Genomic DNA, 6,000 nt, shown 5'->3' on the forward strand with positions numbered 1-6,000 from the left:
TGGAGGTGAGAAGCAGTAGGAAAGCAAGAGTGAGAAGAAAGTCACAGTATGGCGTCACAGGCTCATAGGACGAGACAGGAACGGGCTAGAGCAGCCGTGGGCAAACTACGGCCCTCGGGCCGGATCCGGCCCGTTTGAAATGAATAAAACTAAAAAAAAAAAAAAAAAGACCGTACCCTTTTATGTAATGATGTTTACTTTGAATTTATATTAGTTCACACAAACACTCCATCCATGCTTTTGTTCCGGCCCTTCGGTCCAGTTTAAGAACCCATTGTGGCCCTCGAGTCAAAAAGTTTGCCCACCTCTGGGCTAGAGGGACGTGGACAACAGGCCTCAGAAGGACCCTGAGTGGAGGAGTTGCCTGGTCAGATGAGGAAACAGAGGTTCAGAGAGAAGCAGCGCTATCTGTCAGATGACTCCATCCAAAAAGGAGATGAAGCTGGGCCTGGTGTCAGGGGTGTGAGAATGGGGCCACAGCCAGGCGGCACCCTGAAGGGCAGATGGAGGCCGCAGCCCCAGCTGGGAGCTGTGGCGGAGTTTTAATTATTTACGAGGCGGCTTCCCAGCAGGCCTCAGCGCTCCTGCAGCCGGGCCTTGCCCAGCTAATGAACTCTCAGCCATGGGAGAACTCGCTGTGGCTGCTCTTTATTAGACCTGGGACGGAGGGGTGATGGGGGCTGGGAGAACAAGGCAGCCTGAAGGAGACAGAGCAAGGTAGGGGGATCTGAGCACAAAACCGGCCCACCATACACCCAGCCCTCAGCCCATCCACACAGAGAAACACACGTTCTTCCCAGAGCTGGAGGGGGACAGGGGGTGGGTGTCATCTCACCATGGGGAAGCAGGCCTGGAAGGACTTGCCCGAGGCCACCGGATAGTGCTTGCGACAGCACAGGTTCCATAGTTGGGTGCCTGCATTCACACCACGGCAATTTCGCTTAAAAACCATACACGCTGGGACTGGTTACTTAACTCCTTCGTGCCTTTGTAAAATGGGAATAACGCAGGTACTTCATAGAGTTGCCCATTTTATAGAACCCAGAAGCTTGAGGCGATGCATGTAGAATCTCAGGACAACGCCCGGTCCACAGCAAGTGCTCAGTAAGCATTGGCTGTTGTTGTTACTCTGGGAGCAAAGGGCTGGCCAGAGCCCAGAGCCCCCATGTCTGCCCCCAGACACTACAGAGCAACAGGAAACAGGCCAAGGGGCCAGCTGGCCTACGTGACCCACGTCCACAGCCAGGGACCCACCCAACTTCCCCTGGCTGGGCCACCCCTGGGCTTCCTGGGGCCTGGCCTTCCAGCTTCCAGCCCCTTCCTACACTTTGAAGGCCTTTGAGCTGGGAACTGACGCTCTGGGAGCCTTTCCTCTCCCCAGCCCACCAGCTCTGTCCCGTATCTCCAGAGGGCTGAGTCCCACCTGCGGTGGCCGAGGACAAGGATATAGAAGGCCTTGGTTTGAGTGCTGCCTCCAACCCCGACGAGACTTTGGGAGAGTAATTTCACCTCTCTGACCCCAGTTTCCTCCTCTATAATATGGGGACTGTACTACCTATTGTTAAATGGTAAGCTCTAGGGCAGCGGTTCTCAACCTGTGGGTCGCGACCCCTTTGGGGGTCGAACGACCCTTTCACAGGGGTCGCCTAAATACATCCTGCATATCAGATATTTACATTACGATTCATAACAGTAGCAAAATTACAGTTATGAAGTAGCAATGAAAATAATTTTATGGTTGGGGGTCACCACAACATGAGGAACTGTATTGAAGGGTCGCGGCATTAGGAAGGTTGAGAACCACTGCTCTAGAGGAATGGTATTAGTTACCATCTTTCAAGGCCTGGTCTATCTGTCTCCTCCTCCAGGAAGCCTTCCTGTTTCCCCAGCCTCCATCAGTGTTTGGTATTCACAGGCTGCATTCTGGCCCTCTGGGAGCTTGAACTCCTTTTGCCTCTCACAGACTTCATTTACAAATTGCAACACCCATTTTGCAGGTCAAAGGGTACAAAGGTGGGGCAGCTGTCATGGAGTGGAAGGGTGGACATGCCAAAGAAAGGTGTCGTTTATAAGGCAGGGAGGCTGCTCAGGGAGAAGCCAACAACCTTGAGGGGAGGATAGTTCAAAGAAATGCAGTTTGGACAGGTGGCCCAGAATGAGGGGGAAATCCCCAGAGGAGGAAGGAAGAAGTGAGGAAAGATCATTTATGAACAATTGGACCCACCGCCTTTCTTCAAGGTTGCTTTTTGTGGCTCCTAGGGGCCCCTTTCTAAAGGCCTTGGAGGAGTGAACAGTCATCCATTCCCTTCTCTTTGCCAGCCCTGCGTGAACATTTTTCACACGTATAACCTATGATGGAGGAACAGCTACCCCCATTCAGCAGATAAGGAGGACACAAACTCAGAGAAGACAAGAGTGTGGAACTGATACTTGGTACTAACAGCCAAGCCCCCAACCCATCTTCCACTGCAAGATATCAATGTCATTTGTTTTTCTTCACGCTCTGCCTATGACGCCACCCCATCTATCTCAGGATGAAATCGGGAACCCAGATTGGCCATCAGATCTCCCCTGGTCCCATCTGGGGCCACCCAGCCACCCACTACTTCACACTCATCTTGCCCAGAGCGTCTCATAAAGATGAAAAGCAACAGGCTCAACACTCAGAGTATGACTTTCAAAAACCTGGGTCACCTTCCTAGATCCTTCCACACCCCACTCCCCACCCCCAGCAAATAGTGCCCCAGAGCTGGGAGGCAGGTGGACATCTTGACCAAGTTCTGTCATTGTCTGCTGTGTGATCTTGGGCAAGTCACTCAACTTCTCTGAGCCAGACCCTTACCTACAAACAGGATAAGAAAAAGGTCTGCTCTTCACAGCCACTCTCGGAAGATTGCTATTATAAAGAATCAGGGAGATAAGGTATAACTAGACCAGAAATACAGGGGGGGTTTGCTTATTTGTTTGTTTGTTTGTTTTAATTGATTTTAGAGAGAGAGGAAGGGAGAGGGAGAGAGAGAAACTTTGATGTGAGAAACATCCATTGGTTGCCTCCTGTTGTATACTGACGGGACAGAACCTGCAATCTGGGCATGTGGCCTGACTGGGAATCAAACTGGCCACCTTTCGGTTCATGGGACAATGCTCAACCAACACTGGGCCAGGGCTATTCAGGTTGTTTTTTTTAAACCTCAATGGAGGATATGCTTTTATTGATTTATGTTAGAGAGAAAGAGGAAGGGAGAGAGAGAAACATCGATTGGTTGCCTCCCATACTCGCCTCAACCCAAGGGTTGAACCCAAAACCTTTGTATGTGCCCTGATGGGGAATTGAAACCAAAACTTTTTGGTGTACGGGAGGATGCTCCAACCAACTGAGCCACCTGGCCACGGTCAGAAATGTAGTTTTCATTTCTTTGCCTCATCCTCAGCACTCCTGCTGTAAAGGGACCACAGAGAACAACTCCCCACAATGAGACTCATAATATTTTACCCCAGCTCAGCCATATTCATAACTTCAATAGCACTGGGTAATGGTCGAGTCACGATTAGTCTAAGGACCCTGGAGTCAGATGCTTAAATTCAAGCTCCTACTTGGTAACTCAATAGCTGTGGGGCAAGTAACTTCATCTCTCAGCGCCTGTGTTTGTATCGTCTGTAAAATAGGACTATTCTGAAGATTAAAGGAGTTTATATAAGCACAGCAATAGTAGTTGGCACACAGCTAATGGTCAGCGAGTTAGTCTCATTACTTCCAATTACATTACTAGAACTGGTCCTCAAAACCAGAGCAGGAGCCCAGCTGGCGTGGCTCAGTCGACCTCTGAACCAGGAGGTCACTGTTCGATTCCCAGTCAGGGCATATGCCCAGGTTGTGGGCTTGATCCCCTGTGGGGGCCATGCAGGGGAGAAATGACTCTCTCATCATTGATGTTTCTATCTCTTTCTCCCTCTCCCTTCCTCTCTGAAACCAATTAAAAAAATATATTAAAAAAACAAAAAACAGAGCAGGAATCATTACCCCAAGTGGTCAGGTAAGGAAACTGAGGCAGGAGGAAAAGATGTGCCCTAGTCACAGAGCCAACTCTGGGTTGGGTCTGAGAAAATGAACCCAGTGGCTGACTGGCAAACCCAGTTTAAAAACAAACAAAAACCTTGCCCTGGCCGGTGTGCTCAGTAGGTTGTAGCATCATTCCATACACCAGAAGGCCATGGGTTCGAGTCCCCGTCAGCACACATGCCTAGATTGCAGGTTCTATCTCCGGTTGGGGCGAGTTAGGGAGGCAACCGATTGATATTCCTCTCTCACATTGATGTTTCTCTCTCCTCACCCCCCAGCCCCTCTCTCTAAAAATCAATGAACATGTTCTCCGGTGAGGATTTAAAAACAAAATAAAACCTTAGGGACTCAACAGATGGTGCCTGTCCAGGTGTTCCCTCTACCCCCCACCCCACCCCACCCCACCCCAGCCACCGTGTGGAGCTAAGGGTCTGTCCACCCATTGCTCTCCTCCCACAGATCCTGTTCTCCTGGCCAGTGGGGTGGGCCTGCTCTCCAAGTGCCCGAGTGCCTGCCCACAGTAGGCGCCCAGTAACAGAGAATGAATGGCCACCTGATTCTGTTTCTAAAAATCCTGTTTTTTCTGTTCCTGGAACTACACTCCACCGTGGCAACTGCCTGCTAATTTGCTTCTGGTCCCACAGACATCTGGAACCGGGTGCACCCCAAGAAGGAACTTCCAAAGCAGTTGCCCCCGGTGTACAAACACCAAACTCAGAAAAGATCACCTGCAACCAACACACAGCCGGGGTGCACATGCAGCCTCGGGATCCTCGGGTCCCTCCCAGGAAACAGACTCTTCCTCCTGGCTCCCTCCTTCCTGGTCTGCCCCATTGTTAGGGGCAGAAATAGAATATTGGGGACTAGCTACAATTATAAGAAATATTAACCATGTTCTGTTAACCGTGATGGTTCTGTTCTAATTGGAGGAAGCACATTCTAACACGGCTGAGAGTTGCATACCCTGGGACATGGGAGCCAACATCGGAATGCAGTCCATCCTTCTTTCCCGAGAAGTGCCTACTATTATGGAAAGATTTACCACTTCCTGGCTGCAGCAATCTAATCCTGGAGGCACCTGCCCTTTGCAGCCCCTATTGCCTGTCCGGAGGTGCCTGGAGACCGCCCCCCCCCCCCCCCCCCCCATGGGCACAGAGTGTCTGGGGGCGTGGGAATGGGAACAGAGCCAGCTTTGACAGGTTCAACCTGTAACCATTACACCTTGCCTCCTTTCCCATGCCTGGAATTCTTTCTCTCCCACGTAATCTTTGCCTCCTACCCAATATAAGCAGTTGGCTCTGGGAAGGGGAGAGCAGATTTTTGTGGATGGCCTGCTGCTCACCCATGCTGCCCGCATTATTGGAAGAAAGGCGCATATATGATTCAACCCTGTCTCTGCTTAACTGGCTCAAATAGTGACAGGCAGCCAAGACCCATTGGTTGTGTGGTTAAGGCCATGACTCATGCCCCAGTCGGTCTGACTGGAGATCCAGGTCGGCTAACGAGGGTGCCACACAAAAGGGCTTCCCGTGACTAGGCAGAAAACCAGCGGGCTTTAGCTCGGTCGCCTGCAACTACTACCCGCGGGATGAGCGTAGGGGTGTGGCCAAGGCGGGGCCAGGGCAGGGCCCCTGCGCCCACTGCGCCCCGAAAACCACGCACCCTTCCTCACCACGATTGGCCGCTCAGGCCACGGGGGCCTATGGGGTGGTCCTCGCCCAGCCAATCAGGGGCCCCGGGGAGCCCATTCATTCAAAAAAGAAAGAAAGAAACGAGCAAGTAAAGGAGCGCGGCTAGGCCTGGAGCTGTGCGGAACTTTGAAAAAGCCGCGCGTTCCGTGGAGCCGAGGCTGGAGCCCTGGAGGCCGGTTCGTAGGAAGCCGGACCCGCGCAGGGACAGTGGCGTCCTCGCCCACAGTTCCGGCTCAGCCACCGGGTGTG

The 6,000-nt window shown here is 52.0% G+C and overlaps 1 protein-coding gene across 1 annotated transcript in view; it reads right to left on the minus strand.

The window, feature by feature from the left end:
• The window catches only part of LRP8 (low density lipoprotein receptor-related protein 8, apolipoprotein e receptor), a 73,818-nt gene that overhangs the window by 67,084 nt on the left and 734 nt on the right, over positions 1–6,000 (minus strand). The gene's annotated exons all lie outside the window — the stretch shown is intronic.

Source organism: Myotis brandtii, unplaced genomic scaffold, assembly GCF_000412655.1.
Source record: "Myotis brandtii unplaced genomic scaffold, ASM41265v1 scaffold57, whole genome shotgun sequence".
In the NCBI taxonomy this organism is placed as follows: domain Eukaryota; kingdom Metazoa; phylum Chordata; class Mammalia; order Chiroptera; family Vespertilionidae; genus Myotis; species Myotis brandtii.